A 19617-nucleotide genomic window follows, 5' to 3' on the forward strand; every position below is an offset into this window, starting at 1 on the left:
AACTATAAAGTAATTCATTAAAATGTGGATTTAATAAGTAAAATTTTAGTAATGAGGTGATAAAACAACAAAATGAGATGAGAGTATATAGAACTAAAAATAGAGACCAAATAACTTAATTACAGAATTAACAAATAAATTTTAAAATAACAGAATAATAGACACCACTAGAAATTATAAAGGAAAAGTTTGAGATATTCACTGATTTCAGTGAAAAACAAAATGATTCAAAGTTACAGAGAATCTAATTGAAATAAAAGACAAAGATAATTCAGTATCAGTATGTCTCTGCAACAGAGAACTGACCCTGTGGCTGAAAGATGTATTCAAAGATATACAGATGTCTTGGTAAAGTCATTTAAATTAAGGATTTTAATTTAAAGATCGAAGAACTAGTAAATATGATCACTTCTGAAACCCACTAAAACAACAGTAAAGGGATTTTATTTATTTAATTTTTTAAATTGATTTTAGAGAGAGAGAGGAAGGGGAGAGAGGGGGGGAAATGTCAATTTGTTGTTCTACTTACTTATGCATTCACCGGTTGACGTTTGTATGGAATTTTGATGTATTGGGATGACACTCTAACCAACTGAACTATCTGGCCAGAGAAAGGGATTTTAGGAAGCTATAAATCCAGAAGGCTGAAGGAGATGAAAAAGGAAACAGCAGCAACCAAAGTTTGAAAGAAGGAGAACAGGACACCGGAACATGCTTGAGAAAGCTGAACGCTGAGCCAGCAGAGAGGGAAGCTGAGATGCAGCATGATGTGCGCTGCAGAACCCGTGTGAGTCAGGGTTCGGCAGCACCAGAGCACACCTGGAAGTGAGGCTAAAAGTAGGACTACTTGAAAGCTTGTCCAAAAAGTAAATCTTCGGATTTCTTCCTTCAAACCTCACAACTCTAGCAAGAGACTGGAGATTAATCTCAGAAAAGGGTAAAATAGAGGATCTCTGAATCAGAACACCAGACATAGATGAGGTTGGAGGTACCACACAAAAAATGGGGGTTAATCCAATCTTACGTTCTGAGATCCTAGGTGGTTTTCTCCCACGTGGCTTCTAAATACTAGCAGCCAGGACTGTACTTGTCAAGCAAGGACAGAAGACAGTTCTCGGTGGTATCAGCCAGTCCAAGAGGAAAGACCTAAAGATACAGACATTTCAACATTAAATTTCAAAGTTGAAAAAGCCCACCACATGTTCAGTGCTCCCAGTCACATATTCACTGTGCCACTCTTAAACCTGGACCAGAAAGAAACACAAGAAATACCAGACCTAGAAGCCAGAACAAATAAACAGGAAAAACAAAACAACAACAAATTAGTAGGGGAAAAAAATCAACTTGGCCCTTGCTGATGTGTCTGTTAGTTGAAGCATCATCCTGTGTGACAAAAGGTTGCAGGGTCACTCTCCAGTGAGGGTACATGTGAGAGACAACCAATCGATGTTTCTCTCTCTCCCTCTCCACCTCTTCCTCTCTCGCTAAAAAATTTTTAATCAACTTCAAGGGAAACATATTATGTAGAGAGAAGAAAATGTCAAAATAAGTAACATTCAGAAAGATTTATTATTAATATTTGAGCCAGCTGAGTTCCACTATTTTAGGAGTTAGGAATACAGCAGTGAACAAAACGCAGCAAAACGCTTGCTCTCATTGAGAGATGAGAGAATATTTCATTCATGAACCCAAAGGCAGAGTATTATCTTTTAAAAGGAGCATTTAAAGAGCCAGAAAATGCTGATACTAAAATGCATTTAGGTGAGAAGAAATTTTTTGAAAATTTTTTCATAAAGCAAAATAAAACAACACATTGATGAAAAATAGAGAAATAAGAAAATTAAAGGAGCAGTCAAGGAGGTCTAACAGAAGATTCCAAAAAGAGAGAACAGAGAAAATGAAGAAGGAAGATACCAATCAAATCATCTGAAAAAAAATTCTCAGAATGAAAGAAGCTGGGTTTTCAGACTGGAAGAAACAGTGCCCAACAAAACACATAAAAAGAAATATACCACGGTTGTCATTTTAAATATAACTCTCATAACAAACAGAAGATCCTATAAGCTTCTAGATGACAGGGGGGAATATGATGTATTAAGGAATTAAAATAGATTTGAACTTTTTTTAAGATTGTATTTATTTATTTTTAGAGAGGGGAAAGGGAGGGAGAAAGAGAGGGAGAGAAACATCAATGCGTGGTTGCCTCTCACATGCCCTCTATTGGGGACCTGGCCTGAAACCCAGGCCTGTGCCCTGATTGGGTTCGAACCAGCAACCCTTTGGTTCACAGGCTGGCACTCAATCCACTGAGCCGCACTAGGCAGGGCAGCTTTGCACTTCTTAATAGCAACACAAGAAACTATAAAACAATGGGAGGAACACTTTCAAAATTCTTAAATCTGTATCTAGTCAAACTGTCAGTCAAATATAAGAATAGGCTAAGAACTTTTCAGACATTTGCTTTCCGTGCGTCTGTTTCAGAAAGCTCCAAGAGGATACATAACACCAAAACTCTGGCATAAACTAAGAAAGGGAAAGACATAGGATACAGGAAAAAGAATCCTCAGGATGACGGTGAAGGCAGATCACAGGGTAACGCCTGCGCACCCAGTACACATATATGCAACCAGACAAGATTGGAGTAGATCACAAAGCTGTGGGAGCAGTTTCTTCAAGATAACCATATTTCTTCTGATGAAAATGAAAAAATATTTGATGTGTCTCAATACTTGAGAGGAGTTTTAAGCACTTGGTAGTTATTTGGGGAGTGAATTATTGATAATTATCTATTAGAAAACTAAGAAATGAGAAGACAGCAATGCCAAGCCAAATAACAAAAATATACAGGAAAAAAACTAATCATTAGTACCTGAATGACTCAGCTGTTACTAATGTTTATATATACAAAATAATGTAATCGCCAACTCAATCTAACCAAAATTATGATATAATTACTTTGGTATAATGGAAGGGAAGGTCAGTGTGTTGGAGACATGAGGTAAAAAAGAGATAAACTTCCTCCTTCATACTTAATAGCTAGTAACTAAAGCTAAAGTCATGATAACTTAAACTTTGATTATTGAGCTAACCAAAATAATGAAACAATAATACTAGGGAGGTATAAGTTACAAAGCATGGATGCAAGTGGTAAGGGCAAGCCTGGTAATGAAAGAAAGTCAAATCCTCATTTTCCATAGTGGGAAGTCAGCAAGTTATATCTGAAGTGGTAAACCTAAGAAATATCATTATAAGAATGGTATTAGTAATTTATATACTAAATGGGTCTGCTAAAAGAATTGAGCCCTGGCTGGTGTGGCTCAGTAGATTGAGCGCTGGCCTGTGAACTGAAAGGTTGCTGGTTTAATTCCCTGCTAGGGCACGTGCCTGGGTTGAGGGCCAGGTCTCCTTTTGGGGCAAACAAGGAAACCAATCATTGTTTCTCTCATACATCGATGTTTCTCTCTCTCTCTCTCTTTCTCCCTCCCTCTCCTCTCTCTGAAGATATATAAAATCTTTAAAAAAGAGAGAGAGAATTGAAATTGGGTGCTTCTGGGTAACAAAATGGGGAGAAGAGGGGATGGAGGACTAAAATTTTTCATTGTAAGCCTTGAGAAGCTACTTACTAGTGCATATATAACTTCAGTTTAATTTTTAGAATTAAAAAAGACATAATACAATAAAATTTCCTGAACCAAGTAAAAATCTGCAAATTTTAAGAGTATAGTATATTCTAAGAAAATCTGGCCACATGTATCCTAGTTAACTTACTAAACTTTAGGGATGAAAAGAAGAATTTTTTGAGCATCCAGAGGCAAAAAGCTAATCACGTGAGAAGAATAGTCCTCTACAGCATCATTAACAGGAACAATATCACAGAGTTCTCAGGAACTAGCACCGAAGAATGTTATAAAAAATGGAGACATCATTCAGATATATGGGGGAAAAAAGGAAGACGTTCTCAGACATCATCGACTCAAGAATATGGCATCTATGAGACCTAATTGGGGAAAGAGAAAAAAAGAGACTTGACAATGAAGGCAGAATAGGATCAAAATAAAGAATTCAGTAATAGAGAAACCATAATAGTCATACAACAAATGTGATCTTTCTTATTAAAAAAGAGAAAAAAAGCCTCAAACACTTATTCTGAAGCAGTACCAGTTAATTAATTCTGGAAAGGGAATTAATTTGCCACTGCCTGGTAAAGCAACTTTTCTCGCCGTTGGAGGAATCATTCTTTCAATTGTAGAAATAAACTGCCTGGATGATTAGTTTGTTTCCTTTTTCTGAAAGCACATCTGCTGTGTTGGCCTCTGCATGCACAAATACTGTGAATGTCACCTGATAACACGTGTGCCTCTTGCAAATCCTGACTGAGCATGTGCCAAAGATGTATATCCATTTAGTCAGAGTCTTTCTAGCTTTACCCTAATATAAGTGTTGATTTCTTGCCTGTGCTTCTCACAAGACCAATAGTTTTCAACACTGGGGAGGTTTTTTTTTTTTTTATTCTGATGCTTGAGCCCCATCCCTAGAGATTCTTATTTAATTGGTCATAGTACAGGCATTTTTTAGAGTTTTTAAATTGATTATGCTATTACAGTTGTCCCAGTTTTACCCCCTTTGCCTCCTTCCACCCAGCAATCCCCACTCCCTCTAGTGATCCCACCCACTTTGTTCATATCCTTGGGTCATGCATATAAGTTCTTTGGCAATTCCATTTCATATACTTGTTCTTAGCATCCCCCTGCCTATTCTGTAACTACCAATGTTTGCTTCTTAATACCCTCACCTTTTCCTCCATTCCCCTTTCCCCTCCCAACTGGCCACCATTCCAATGTTCTCCAGATCTATGATTCTGTTTCTGTTCTACTTGTTTGCTTAGTTTGTTTTTTAGGTTCAATTGTAGATAGTTATATACTTATTACCATTTTAATGCTCATTGTTTTTATCTTCTTTTTCTTAAATAAGTCCCTTCAACATTTCATATAATAATGATTTGGTGATGATAAACTCTTTTAGCTATAACTTGTCTGGGAAGCACTTTATATGCCCTTTGATTCTAAACGATAGCTTTGCTGGACAGAGCAATCTAGGTTGTAGGTCCTCGCTTTTTATGACTTTGAATATTTCTTGCCAGTTCCTTATAGCCTTCAAAGTTACTTTTGAGAAATCAGCTGACCATCTTAAGGAAGCTGCCCTGTTGGTAACTAACTGCTTTTGATGGTTTTAAGATTCTGTCTTTATCTTTAACCTTTAGCATTTTAATTATGCAGTGTCTTGGTGTGGTCCTCTTTATGTGCATCTTGTTTGGGACTCTCTGTATTCCCTGGACTTGCATGTCTTTTTCTGTCACCAAATTAGGGAAGTTTTCTTTTATTAGTTTTCCAAGTAGGTTCCCCTGGGACTCAAATCAGTGATTTGGAACAGAAGGAAGAAATAAACATTCAGCTGGAACAGAATGAAGAAACCAGAATTCAAACATGAAGAAACCAGAGGAGAGGCTTAGGAACCTCTGAGACAACTTTAAATGTTCCAACATCCGAATCATAGAGGTGTCAGAAGGAGAAGAGGAAGAGCAAGAAATCGAAAACTTAGTTGGAAAAATAATGAAGGAGAACTTCCCCAATTTTGTAAAGGAAATAGACATACAAGTCCAGGAAACTCAGAGAGTCCCAAAGAAGTTAGACCCAAAGAGGAACACACCAAGACACATCATAATTAGATTACCTAAAATTAAAGATAAGGAGAGAATCTTAAAAGCAGCAAGAGAAAAGAGGACAGTTACCTACAATGGAATGCCCATAAGACTATTATCTGATTCCTCAAAAGAAACCTTATAGGCAAGAAGGGACTAGAAAGAAGTATCCAAAGTCACGAAAGGGAAGGACCTATATCCGAGATTATTCTATCTAGCAAAGCTATCCTTTAGAGTGGAAGGGTAGATAAAGTGCTCCCCAGATAAGGTTAAGTTAAAGGAGTTCATCATCACCAAGCCCTTATTATATGAAATGTTTAAGGGACTTATCTAAGAAAAAGAAGAGGATCAAAATTATGAACAGTAAAATGACAACAAACTCACAACTATCAACAACTGAACCTAAAGCAAAGCAAAACAAAAACAAAGCAAATAACTAGAACAGGAACAGAATCACAGAAATAGAGATCACTGGGAGGGTTATCAGTGGGGAAGGGGAGAATAGGGGGAAAGGTACAGGGAATAAGAAGCTTAATTGGTAGGTCCAAAATAGACAGGGGGAGATTAAGAATAGTACAGGAAATGGAGAAGCCAAAGAACTTATATGTACCACCCACGGACATGAACTAAAGGGAATGCTAGAGGGAAGGGATGGTACAAAACAGAGGGGAATAAAAGAAAGGAAAAAATGGGAAAACTGTAAGTGCATAATCAATAAAATATACTTTAAAGAAAAACAAGTTTCCAATTTCTTACTCTTTCTGGCAGCCTTATGATGTGAATGTTGGTGCGCTTTCAATTTTCCCTGAGGCTCTTTACACTATCCTCAGTTTTTTTGGATTCTTTTTTTCTTCTTACTGTACTGATTGGATGTCTTCTGCTTCCTTATATTCCAAATCATTGATTTGATTCTCAGTTCATCCACACCACTGTTAATTCCCTGTTAGTTGTTTTTTATTTCAGTTAGTGTCTCCTTAATTTGTGATTGGACCATTTTTATGGTGTTGATGTACACATTAAGTTCCTTGAGCACGCTTATAACCAGTATTTTGAACTCCACATCTGATAGATTAGTCATCTCCATTTTGTTTAGTTCTGTTTCTAGAGTTTTATTCTCTTCTTTCATTTGGGCCATATTTCTTTGTCTCTGTTTTGACAGCCTCCCTGTGTTTGTTTCTATCTATTAGGTAGAGCTGCTTTGACTCCCTATCTTGGTAGCAGGGTCTAATATAGTAGGTGTCCTATAGGGTCCAGTGGCATAGCCTCCCCTATCTTCCAAGCTGGGTACTTGAGGTACATCCTCCATATGGGCTGAGTAGCTCCTCATCTTGTAGTTGAATCTTGATTGCTGTCAGCAGGTCAATAGGAGGTATTTACCCAGGCCAGTCAGGTAGTAGGACTGGCTGAGACCCCTGGCTACCAGCCACCTCCCTCTGTGGTTTGTGGAGGTGGTTGGGTAATGGTGCTCTGCCATGGTTTGTAACTGTCCTCTGGGTGGTGTGCCATTTCTGGAATTTTCTGGGCGGTGCAGGCCAACGTCAGCCTCCACCTGAGTGCTGTCTGGAGCCCCCTGGCATAAACTATAAAGTCATCTGCAGATGGCTGCTGCTAGTGCCGGGCCTGGGTTCACTCAGGAAGAGGTACGGGTGGCTGGTCTCAGCTGTTGCTTTTTGAGCGAATTTAGGAAGGTTTGAAACCTGTGCCTAGCCCAGCCATTCATAGGGAAAAGCCACTGTTCCCAGTTTGGGCGAACCCATAAGTTTAATGGGGTGGAGCCATAGGTAATCATCGGGGCAGGGCTTACCTTGTGAGTCAAGCTGATGCAGTCTAAGGTATATTGGTGCTTCACTATGGCTCTTTGTGGGGACAGGCTCAGAAAAGGAACAATGCCTCCGTCTGCAGTCCTGTCTGAAAGCTGTCCCCAGCTCTCTTCCTGATGCAAGACACTTCACTTCCCCTGTGTATGCTATTGGTGTCCTTCAAGGTGCTGCCCTGATGCTGGAGCCCCACAGGAGTGAGTCTGAGTAATTCTGACTTGATTCTGAGAAACCTGCAGTTTGTTCTGCCGACCCAACCTTGCCGGTTTTTACAGCCAGATGTTATGAGGACTTATCTTCCTGGCACTGGAACCCTAGGCTGGGTGGTCTGGTGTGGGGCTGGGATCCTTGCCCCAGAGACAGCCCTCTGTTTTATATCCACCACACATGGGTTTAGGACCAGCCTGTCACTGCCCCTCCAGCCCTCCTATCCGTCTGGATGAATGTGGTTTCTTTTTTTTTTTTAATTATTTATTTTTAAATTATTTTTCAACTACAGTATTCTTTCTTTTACTCCCTTCCCAGCCCAGCCCCCATGCCCCCCACCTCCCTACCCTTTCCACCCCCCTTAGAAGTTGTCCATGTGTCCTTCATGCTAGTTCCTGTAAATCCTTCCTTTTTTCCCCTGAAATTCCCTCCTCTCTCCCCTCCAGTCACTGTCCCCCTGTTCTTGATTTCAGTGTCGTTTTTATTTTACTTGCTTGTTTGTTTTGTTATTTAGCTTCCTATCAATGGTGAGATCATATGGTATTTGTCTTTCACCGCCTGGCTTATTTCACTCAGCTGGATGAATGTGGTTTCTTTAATTCCTTTGTCATTGGACTTCATACAGCTCGATTTTCTGACCATTTTGAGTGACATTTGTTCTGTAGTTGAGCTGTAATTGTGCTGTGGTTGTGCAAGGAAGTGAGCCACGTTTACCTACACCTCCAAATTGAGTGAAAGTCTGGTCCGGCATAGTACAGGCATTTTTTAAAAGCTCCTTGGGTGATTCTATTGTACCAAGATTGAAAACCACTGCAGTGAATACTCCTGTTCAACTTCTCAGAGTCTGTAGTCCAATAGTGCTGCTCCATGTATTTGATAAAGAGATAGTCACCTGTTTTATCGGAGTGCAGAGGAACTTTCCAGCTCTTCAAGGGTAGATGGAAGCAATAATAAAAGTGGATCCAGCACCTGAAACTGCTGCTTGAGCTCTGATTCTCATTCTCTAGGGGCTGCAGGCCATGTCCATTGGGGAAGGCAAGGGCCCCAACTAGTGTAGGCAACTCCTGTCTGATACTGTACTCATACTTGCAGGACCAAATAAACCTTTGAGAACTCAAATGGCAGCCCACTAGATTTGTGTGTTATAGTCAGGCCTAATGATGTGGTGGTTACCATGTGAGTACTTAAGGCCTGGTGATTCTAGGGAATCAAATGACAAAAAGTACTTAGTTGACTATTTGTCTCTCTTACATTGGGCCCACCAAGAGAGTGTGGCATAATCTAAGCATCTCAAGATCCTTACTTCCTATGCCACTCTGTACCCCAGCCTCCAGGTCGGAGATGTCATTTTGTTTTTAATGTTGTTGCTTTGTGATTGGGGCTGCAAGCAAGCTCTTAAGTTCTCAAGAGAGGTATTTATCAATTCAAATAATATTTGTCTTCCTGATAAATTCTGGAAAATATATTGAGTTCTTGATATCTCTGGTGTCAGAGAACTATGGGGTCAACTGCCACTTCATGTCAATGGAGCATTCCCCGTATTCTTATGGTTCCGTTCTGAGTGCTGTTACAATAAAGCTCTTTTCTACCAAGAAGTCAAGCCTCGGGGATGTTAGGGTTCTCTCCTTTCACTCAGAGGAGCCTGCTTTTCCTAGGACATCAAGAAAGGATGATGATGGTGGTGGTGACGATGCTGACAGCAGCTATTATTTTTCAAATTTGTGCCAGGCATTGTGTTAAAGGCTAAAGCCTTCATTATAATATTTACAATAACCTTATGAAGTAGACACTATTATATGCCATTTTACAGAAGAAGAAATTGAATGAGGATTTAGTTAGAAATAAGAAATCCCAGTAAATATTTGTTGAATGAATGAATGGAAAGTGACCTAGTGACCAGCTGTGATTTAGGGTCTGTAATGTAGGGCTTTGGCACTTTGTGATGAATGTTGGGGTATAGGACAACGATTGGCAAACTCTTTCCGTAAAGGATAAATAGAAAATATTTTAGACTTTGCAGACCATATAGTCTCTGCTGCATTTATTTAACCCTGCAGTTATAGCACAAAAGCGTCTTTAGATATGTTACAAATGAGTATGACTGTGTTCCAGTAAAACTTTATCTATGAAAAAAGGCAGCAGGGCCATCCAACTGACAGGCTGTAGTTTACTAGCCCACTGAAATTCTCCCCTGGCCCCACCATAAAGAGTAACTATGATGGGACCTTGTCAACACAGCTTGTTTCTTACAGCCATCAGGGTATAGCTGACTGGATCTGGAATTAATTTGGAGAAAAAAGTAAGGGTTTTATTATGAATTTTTAATTTTTTTCTAAATCCATTGATTGAAATCAAATTTTCAGAAGCAGAGGATTTATTTGTAGTTTACAAGAGCTCCTCATAAGATGCAATTAAATGATATCTCTTAATGTATTGAAAATATGTTATTTGTAGATATTTTAGAATCATAGTATGCCACAGTTAGAAGGTCATTTAGTTCAGTCCCTTATGCTTCAGATAATAATACTGAAAGCCGCGTAAGAGGGCTTTGTTCCATATCGTGTATCTAGTTAGGGACAGAGCTGGGCCTTTTCCATTAGTTCACACTTCCTACTTTTCAGGAACACATTGTTCAACTGGTGAATGTCTGTCAACTTCCTCCCTCTGATCACTCCGCTCTTGTAGTGTTTCAGGGGATGCTTGATGCAGGAAACTGTATCAAAGAGTTTATTAGCCTTGGTGGAAGATAATATTATGCATAAAAAGATTAACAAACAATAGCAAAAATATGAGGATACTGAACAATTGTAGCCAACAATTCTCAAACTTCAGGAGAGGTATTGATCTCTAGGGACTGAGGTGGTCAGGAAAATTAGTAGAATAATTTGAACTTGAAGGATGGGTTTGGATCAGATATGGAGAGAGACATGGGAAGCTGAATACTGTGTGGGGAGAATGCTGCAAGCAAAGTGTGGAGACAGAGTGTGCAGGACTTGTTCAGGAATAGTATGGCCCAAAAGGAACGTTCCTTTCAGGGAGCACTAGCAGATAAGGATGGAGAATTAAGTTGGTACAGAAAGCCTTGAATACCAGGAAATTATTAAAGACTTTTCGAGGAGGGAAATGATGGTTCAAACTCAGGATTCTGGAAAGGCAATCTGATAGCAGTAAGCAAGCTAGATTTGAAGTCTAAAATCTGCAAAGTATCACAGTGTTGTATTGTTAAATTCACAAGACTTCAAAGAGTAAAGGGATTGTGTCCTTGGAAATACAGAAAGAGCTCATTGTGATTATCTGTGATGTGACACAAGGGGCCTTACTCATTTGTGCATCCGACAAGCACTGGTGTGTGTGCTTTTCTCGGTATTAGAGTCATCAGGCTCGGACGGTAAGTTTTTAGAAACTAGTCATGTTTCCATGAGAACTAGAGGGTGGAGACTGTCTCCTGCTTTCTCTTTTAACCTTTTGGGGAAATAGCTTATGACTCCATATGTGGGCTGTTAGTAAATGCCTTAATCCCAGTGCCTGCCAAAGAGCAAGGCTTGGGCATGATGGGAGAACAGAAGGTGGACATAAACAAGGTAAGGTGAAGATGAAGAACGGATGGAGGTGTATTTTTCCCTCAGAGCTGTTGAGCTCAGGGCCTGGGGTAAGCACTGGGGCCATGAAGACCAGTTCTTCTATCAGATCCTAAGACTGGGTTGCATTTTTGGTTGTTGGCAGGTATTTTTCCTCCATTCTTCTAACTTGTAATGTACACCCCAGTGATTCAGGATCTCTGAAGTATAGTCATACTGGGGCAGCAGGCTGGATAAATGAGCAATAAGATGTTCTTCCCCCACATTCCATGACCCTTCTTAGGCATCGTGCTCCTCCTGGCCTCAGTGAGATGGTGGGTGAAGGCTAATTAGATTCGGATTTTTAGACACTTTTGAATATGAGAATCCAATACTCTCTGTCCTCTTTTTAGCTGAGTTTCCAAAATTAGGGATTAGTTCCTCTTGGGCAAACACCAAAGTTCTCTTGAAAAAAGGCCTTTGTGTATATATCTGGGAGAGTCAGGCACCTCTTGTTTTAAAGGTTTGTTGTTGTTTTTTTACTTTTATAGTGGTTGTAGGAGGAAAGGACAATGATGATGGAATTTACATCTGTTTTTCCCCCTTTCTTGAGAGAGGATGAAGTGTTTGCTTTACTGCGAGATAATGTTCTGTTTTGTTGGGCCCCAGGCATGTTTTGTCCTGGAAAGCAAGACAGTGTAAGACCCTTGTTGGAGTGGAGTCCTGCTGAGCCTGCAGTTCAGTACAGAGTTAGTCTCCGCAGCAAGCTGTCTACTCATCGGGCAGTACTGGTACAACTTGACTCCAAGGGACCCAGATTCCTACTACCTCAGTGCCTTTAGAGAAAGCAGAAAAGCTACCCCAGATTTTGAATCGATCCATTACTGACTTGGAGAGGCATTACATGTAGTAGAAAGAATGTTGCTGGTAGAAAGAAGATAGTACTGGAAATTCAAGTCCAGAGAATTTAGAATTTAGTCTTGAGACAAACCAGCTATATGACTTTGACCAAATCACTTTGCTTCTCTGAGCCTCAGTTTTCCCAACTAAAATAGACTTAGCTCTTTAAAGAACCCCTGAGCTCTAAAATTCCTATTTTATTTCTGAAAGCATCTGTTTTTAATAATTTATAAGTAAAAGGTATTTGTGCCAAATATTTAATTAGAAAATCATGTAGCTTTTCTTCAATGTTATGTTGTTTTCTTTTGAATACTAGTCAAGGGGTTGGTTTTTTTTTTTTTTGGTTTTGTTTTACTGGAAGAATAATGAAAAATCAGAGCAAGCTTTTAAAGGATATCTTTAAAATGGAATAAAATGTTCACACGTTCATCTCGGAAAGTTCAGACATTTATATTTGGGAAGACAAGGACTTGACTCATACCTCAAAAGTCATGGCCAGATCTGTATTTCTGGGATGATGAGATGGTGAGAAATGGTTTTACACTCTTGAATATTTTCCCAATGGTATGGAAAGTCTTGAAATACTATTTATCTAAATTAGCATCCCCATTGCTGCAAACCAGCCATAAATCGCTAAAGTACTTCTCTGATTTGCAGTTTTGTGGGGGAGGAGTGCAGAGGGACTTGTAGAAGTCAGGATTCAGAACCTTTCCCAATCTTGTCTGGCATATTCTTACTTTTCTATACTTTTAACTCTCACTCCTATAAAGTCACATGGATAGGTTCTTTGTAAATGAACTCCCATGTCAGCATCCTTAAACCTTTCCCCAAGCCAGTTCCTGATCAAGGTTTCTGCTGTACAAATGAGGTTGCCACTGAGCTTTCCTTATGACTGGCTTAGATTTCAGCTTTCTTTAATGTGCTAAATCTGTTACATCAGCCTTCTGCCTTCCAGCTTTCAAAATGTTGTTGCTGTCTTCTCTATTCCTCATCTTTGTCCTTGGGGGTTATGCCTTGTTAAAAATAACAACACCCTTTACTGTCACTTTAATGAGCTTTCAAAAGGAATAGGGAATCAATTAATTAGCTATAAAAAAAGAATTGGGTTTCATGCCTGTGTTTAATCTGCCATCTTTATCAAGAATCGTGTTTCCTTCATTTCAGTCCCATTATATCTTTCAGTCCCTCGCCAATTCATCCTCCCTCCCTACCCCTCCTCTGTCTTTTTCTTCTTTCTCTACTTCATTTTTTCTTTATCCAATTTAGACCTTATGGTATATTACTCCAGACATTTCCCTCCATATCTTCACCCTTTGTCCTTTTGCTGTATCTGCCCTCATAAACTTCAACTTTGGATTATTCTAACATCTATCTTGTCTGATTCTACATCTGTTCTATTAAAGACTTCATAAGAGCCCTGGCTGCTGTGGCTCAGTGGATTGAGTGCCGGCCTGCAAACCGAGAGGTCACCATTTAGATTCCCAGTCAGGGCACATGCCTGGGTTGTGGGCCAGGTCCCCAGTTGGGGTTATGCACAAGGCAACAGATCAGTGTATCTCTCACACATCGATGTTTCTATCCCTCTTTCTCCCTCCCACCCTCTTTCTCTCTCAAAATAAATAAATAGATAGATAAATAAAATCTTTAAAAAAAGAATAAAGACTTCCTGAGAAATATTTTGTAGTGTTGTGAATTGACACCACTAAAAATTCATGGTTCCAATCTTAGCTGAGCCCTCAGACCACTCTGCTTTCTTACACCCGGCCTGACCCATCTTCCCCCTTCTCTCTGCAGCGGTTCGCAACCATTACCACTCTCCTCTCTCAGTAAACGACCCTGCCTCCTCCTTCTGCAAGAAAACCCTAACTATGAGATGCTCCTTTCCCTAGCGTACTACCTTTACCCATGACTTTATCTTTACTCGGGCCTCCCGTCAGTCCCTTCTCCCTAGCCTTGGAGGAGTGCGTTTCTGTCCTCCTGTTTTGTCTCTCCCATTTTCCTCTGCCTACCGGGAAGCTTGCTGCATCAGTTCAGCACTCTCCAGAATTTTCGACTTGACTTTCTACTGCTTCTTTCCCATACACCCTGCTTACCCCACTGTCCTTTTGCTTTCACCATTCCTAGTACCTCTTCAGCCAGTTACCCTTTTCTCCCGGCTAAATACCCGCTCTTCTTTCAAGACTCGGCTCATATAGCGCTTCTCTGTGAGACTTTTCTGACCCTTTTCTCACAGGCAGACTTGAGAGTTGGGTCTTCTTCCTTTGTGCTCTCCTATATACTGCAGAGATTTCTAGACAACATCTGTAACCCTTTATTGCTCTGGATTGTAAGTTCCGTGAAGACAGTGGTTGTCTTTTATTTGTCTTTATAACTCTGTGGTCTAAAACGTGGCCTAACATAGTCAGAGCCCAGTAAATTTGTTGGAAAAGGCATTAGTGGAGCCAGAGTGTCACCTTGGGTTTGCATGGACTCCAGCACGGAGTTTTTGTGGGCAAAGCTGAGTAAGACCTTTTAATCTTGTGTATTGGAGAAGGACCTGAGACAGCATCATTCCAACCCCTTCTTTTGGTCAAAGCAGCAGTGTCAAGGACAGCCCAGATTCATGGGGTGGGAAAAGAAACTACCTCATGATTGGAGGAGCTGCTAAGTCACTTTATAAGGGAACATGGGACACCCTAGCCAGGTGGGTTGGTTAGCTGGAGCGTCATCCTGTACACCAAAAGGTTGTAGGTTTGATCCCCAGCCAGAGCCCATCCCTAGGTTACAGGTTCGATCCTTGGTCAGAGCACATATGGGAGGCAACCAATTGATCTCTCTCCCTCTCTCTCATCAATAAAACCATACACTCAGGTGAGGATTTAAAAAATTAAAAATAAAGGTATGTGGAATAGGGAGGGGAATAACCGTGGACTTTTTTTTTAATCCTCACCCCAGAACATGCTTATTGATTTGAACGAGAAGAGGGGAAGGGAGATGGGAGGAGGAAACATTGATTAAAGTTGCCTCTTGTACTTGCTCTGACCAGTGGTCAAGCCTGCAACCTGGGCTTGTGCCCTGACTGGAAATCAAACCCACGACCTTTCTGTTTACGGGACGGTGCTCCAGCCAGCTGAGCCACGCCAGCCAAAGCGAGAATAATGCTTTCTCATTCTCAAATTCACTTTGTAACAACAATTATAGATTAACCTTTTAATTTCATCTTTCTTAAAAAGCTGTCAGATTCCCATTTCTTCAGGAGATATTTTCACCAGTGTGCTATTCAATTCCAGAGGTTAAACTTTCTTCGTTATTATTTACAATTTCATACATATTAGCAAGATTGCCCCCATTCATTGCTTTCTCATCTTTTCGAAAAGACAGAGGAAGACTTGCTAGATGAAATCTAACATCTTTAAAGGCATGCGACAGCCCTGACCAGACGCCCAGTTGGTTGAGCTTTGTTCCATGCAACGAAAAGTTGCTGGTTTGATTCCCAGTCAAGGCACATACCTAGGCTGTGGGCTAGTGTGTGTGAGAGGCAACTGACCGATGTTTCTCTCACACATTGTTTTTCTCCCTCTCTTTCTACCTCCCTTCCCCCCTCTCTAAAAATAAATAAATATAATCTTTAAAAAATAAATTAAGGCATGCAACAAGAATATTCCCACAATAATTTTGTAGAAGCCACTCAAAGTACCAATGACATCATCAAAAGACGAGCTGAACAAGTTAAAACTGATGTCATACAGAATACAGAGTAGATTGGAGCTGTGATGGAAATGTTGAGAATGTCCAGGGCCCCATTCAGGTAGTTAGTTCACTTGCTTGCTCACACAGACCATGGGGCTCAGCAGCAGAGTCCAGACCATGGGGTGTCGCAGCACAGGCTTGCCAGCAAACAGCTCTTTGATGGCCAAGCCCAGGCCCTTAACCAGGAGGCCCAAAAACAGTCCCATCACAGAACAGATTGTTCTGTGCACAGGAATATTCGTCTGTCCGTGGTGGGGTCTCACCCCAAAAATCAGTATCAGGGACACAACAACCACAAGTGTCACAAAGACCACAACACCTGGATCCTTGAGCTTGTGAGATGTTTCATGTAAAGTCTTGATTTCCTCTCCTTGTGGAACATGAGTGACCATAACTACAGAGCCTAGAATACTTAGCAAACATTCAAGTTTCCTACAAAAATTAAGTCTTTCTTTTAGAAAGTGTGAAGAAAGGATGGCACTTACTGGGGTGCTGAGAGCTCCGAATGGTCCCTAGGGTGGCTGGTGGGAGTTGGCCCTCTCACCTGCCCCCAGTGACAGAAGTCCAGCTGCCACAACCATTGTTTAAGATATGCATGGCCACCTTGGCCCGCTCTCATGGAGCCTCCTCCGGCAAGTCACAGAAGACCTTTTTTTTTTTTAAATGAAATTCCTTCCAGTGATAATGCTGGAGCTTATAACCAATGCCAGACTAATATAAAAGTCATATTTTCCATGTTCCTGCCTCATTTCTTTCGTTACTTAAGAAGTTCCTGTGACTCACATTGATCATAGGATAGAGAGATGCTGGTGCCGGAAGCAAGGTGATGTAGTCTCCAAGTCCCCTGCTGTACAACTCTGGTCACCTCCCCTCACAGCCTTGTACAGGCCACTCTGCCTGTTCTCGTACGCCAGCGCCTTCCTCGCCATCTAGTAGGAGGTTCGAACACCCGGATTGCAGTCTGTACTGTCTCCTCCTCAGGGGATTGCCAAGGGCAACTGGCCCTGGACAGCCTCCAGCCCCTTTAGCCGCCGGTACCAAGGACCGTGGCTGAGGAGCTGGGAGCGTCTAGTACCTGCTTTCCTGCTCTCCAAGAATGTATAAGGAAACTAGGAAGCGGGTCAATGCTGAGAACCCCATACCTTAGCAAGTTACTTTCTGAACGATACTAGTGGCTAATAAACTCCTAAGTAGGGTATTCAGCAACGGATCAAGTAGAAAAACAGGTACTTTTTTTATCCCATCTAAGCATTCTACCTTCTTAGCCCCAAATTTAGATGTCAGACTATCTGGAGGACGGCTTCATCTGTATAGAGCTCCTGGGATTGTATGTGAAGAAAAGAAAGAAGTTACTTGAAAGATGGAGAAGTAGTAGAAAAGTTTTAATTACACATACCTAGGCTTTTCTTTTTAATTACTGTTTTATTGGTTCACTTATGTATTGAATATATCATTATAATTAAGGCACTTGCTTTTTAAGATTTTATTTCTTTTTAGAGAGAGAGCAGAAGGGAGGGAGAAAGGGAGAGAAACACCGATGTGTGAGAGAACCAAGCATGTGCCCCAACTGGGAATCAAACCAGTGACCCTTTGCATCACAGATGATACCTAACCAACTGAGCCACACTGATTAGGGGACACAGGACTAGGTTCTAATTTCAGTACTACCACTATCTGCCTCAATGTCCTAGAAAAGTTACTTAAGTCTTTAAAATGAAGACAGATGTTGTGAAGATTAGTATACGTGAAAGCCCTTTGCAAAATGCCTGGCACACAAAAATTATTCAACTAAGGTTGATTCCCTTCCTTCTTCCTTCCCTTAAGTAACTAGGATCAATCAAAGTATAGAGTTAGGGTTTACCCATATGGTATACTGAGAAGAGATGAGCATTCAGACCAGAGGGGAGCCCCAGATTAATCAGTGTGCTACAGGCTGAGCCACAAAAATCGTGTGCTATATATATCCTGAATGACCCAAGTGACTCAAGAAGAAATACTGGGTTGCCCAAAAAATCCATTATGTTTCTTCCATATGGTGGATCTAGCAGTGCTTAGTTGTCTTCAACTTCATTCAAAACAATTTTCTTAGATTGTATTGTGACAGCTGTCACATTAGCATGCATTTTTTTAATTATCATAATTGATGGATTTTTGTACAGCCATTTTAATATTGAAAAAGGAAGAAGATATGCAACATGTTTGGCATATTATGCTTTATTGTTTCAAGAAAGGAAAAAGTGCAACTGAAATGCAAAAGAAAAAGAATTGTGCAGTATATGGAGAAGGTGCTGTGGTAGATCAAGTGTGTTAAAAGTGGTTTATGAAGTTTCTTGGCACTATTCACATTTTGGCCAAATAATTCTTTGTTGTAGGGCTGTCTGATGCATTGGAAGATGTTTAGCATCACCCCTGGCCTCTATCCACTAGAAGCCAATAGCAGGAGATAGCGAACATACTTAAAATATCCAAATCAATAAAGTTATTGGTGAAAATGAGAAATGCGTCTTTTGTGGGAAAAAGCCATATAGACTTCTTGGCCAACCCAATAGAAAATCTGAGACCGATAATAAGCAATGGAATGAAATTAGTAATTGAAACTCTTTCAGCAAAGAAAAGCCAGGCCCAGATGGCTCCTTTAATGAGTTTATCAAACATTTAAAGAAGAAATAATGATTCTTTACAAAGTCTTCCAGAAATTGAAAGAAGAGGGAATACTTCCCAACTGATTCTATGAAGCCAGTATAACTCTAATGCCAAACTTAGATAAGAAAAAGAGCACAAGACCAATAATCCTTCATGAATATAGGTGAAAAAATGTTTATCACAATATTAGCAAATTGAATCCAGAACATATAAAATAAATTTTACACCAGGAGTGAGATTTACCCCAGGGGTGGAAAACCAGTTTAACATCTAGAAATCAATTAATGGAATATGCCATATTAATAGAATGAAAGATAAAAACACATAATTAGGCCTGGCTGGTGTGGCTCAGTGGCTTGAGTGCCAGCCTGCAAACTGAGGAGTCGCTGGTTTGGTTCCCAATCAGAGCACATGCCTGGGTTGCAGGCCAGGTCCCCGGTAGGGGGCATACGAGAGGCAACCACACAGTGATGTTTCTCTCCCACTCTTTCTCCCCTACTTCCCTTCTGTCTAAAAATAAATAAAATCTTTAAAAATAAAATTTTTTTGAAAATACACACGATTATCTCAATAGTCACAAAAACATTTCACAAAATCTAGCACCCATTTATGATAAAAACCCTCCACAAAGATTGGAAGGGAACCTCCTCGGCCTGATAAAAGACATCTACCAGAAACTTACAGAGAAGATTATACTTAATAGTGAAAGATTGAATGTTTCTCCTAAGATGAGGCTGTGGGGCTAATGTCTGCCAGGTAAGTCATGCTGCCTGAGAGAAGTCTGCCCCTGCTGAGCTCGGAATGAAGTCTTCACTCAGGCAATGGAGTACACAGATACGGGTGCTCACATACCACTGGTTGTGAGTGCTCTCAAATCCAGAACTCTGTCTGGCGACTGAGACAGGTATAGACAGGTCTGTTACGCAGACAGGCTAAGGACTCTCTTGAAGGCGCTTTAAAAGCCAGTGATCTTTGTGGCTACACAGTAAATGCTTATCCTTGGATCTTTTCCATTGTCTATTTCATATATGCATTCCTTATTTATTGCAAAATAATATTACTAATA

The 19617-nt window shown here is 40.4% G+C and overlaps 1 protein-coding gene and 1 pseudogene across 1 annotated transcript in view; one reads left to right on the forward strand and one right to left on the reverse strand.

Annotated features, from left to right (window-relative positions):
* Nucleotides 1–19617, forward strand: part of EIF2B3 (eukaryotic translation initiation factor 2B subunit gamma) — a 118658-nt gene that overhangs the window by 68654 nt on the left and 30387 nt on the right. The window lies entirely within an intron of this gene.
* LOC119052362 (magnesium transporter NIPA2-like) lies at nucleotides 15384–16657 on the reverse strand (annotated as a pseudogene).

This window comes from Artibeus jamaicensis, unplaced genomic scaffold (genome assembly GCF_021234435.1).
Source record: "Artibeus jamaicensis isolate MK-2021 breed Jamaican fruit bat unplaced genomic scaffold, CSHL_Jam_final scaffold_847, whole genome shotgun sequence".
NCBI lineage: Eukaryota > Metazoa > Chordata > Mammalia > Chiroptera > Phyllostomidae > Artibeus > Artibeus jamaicensis.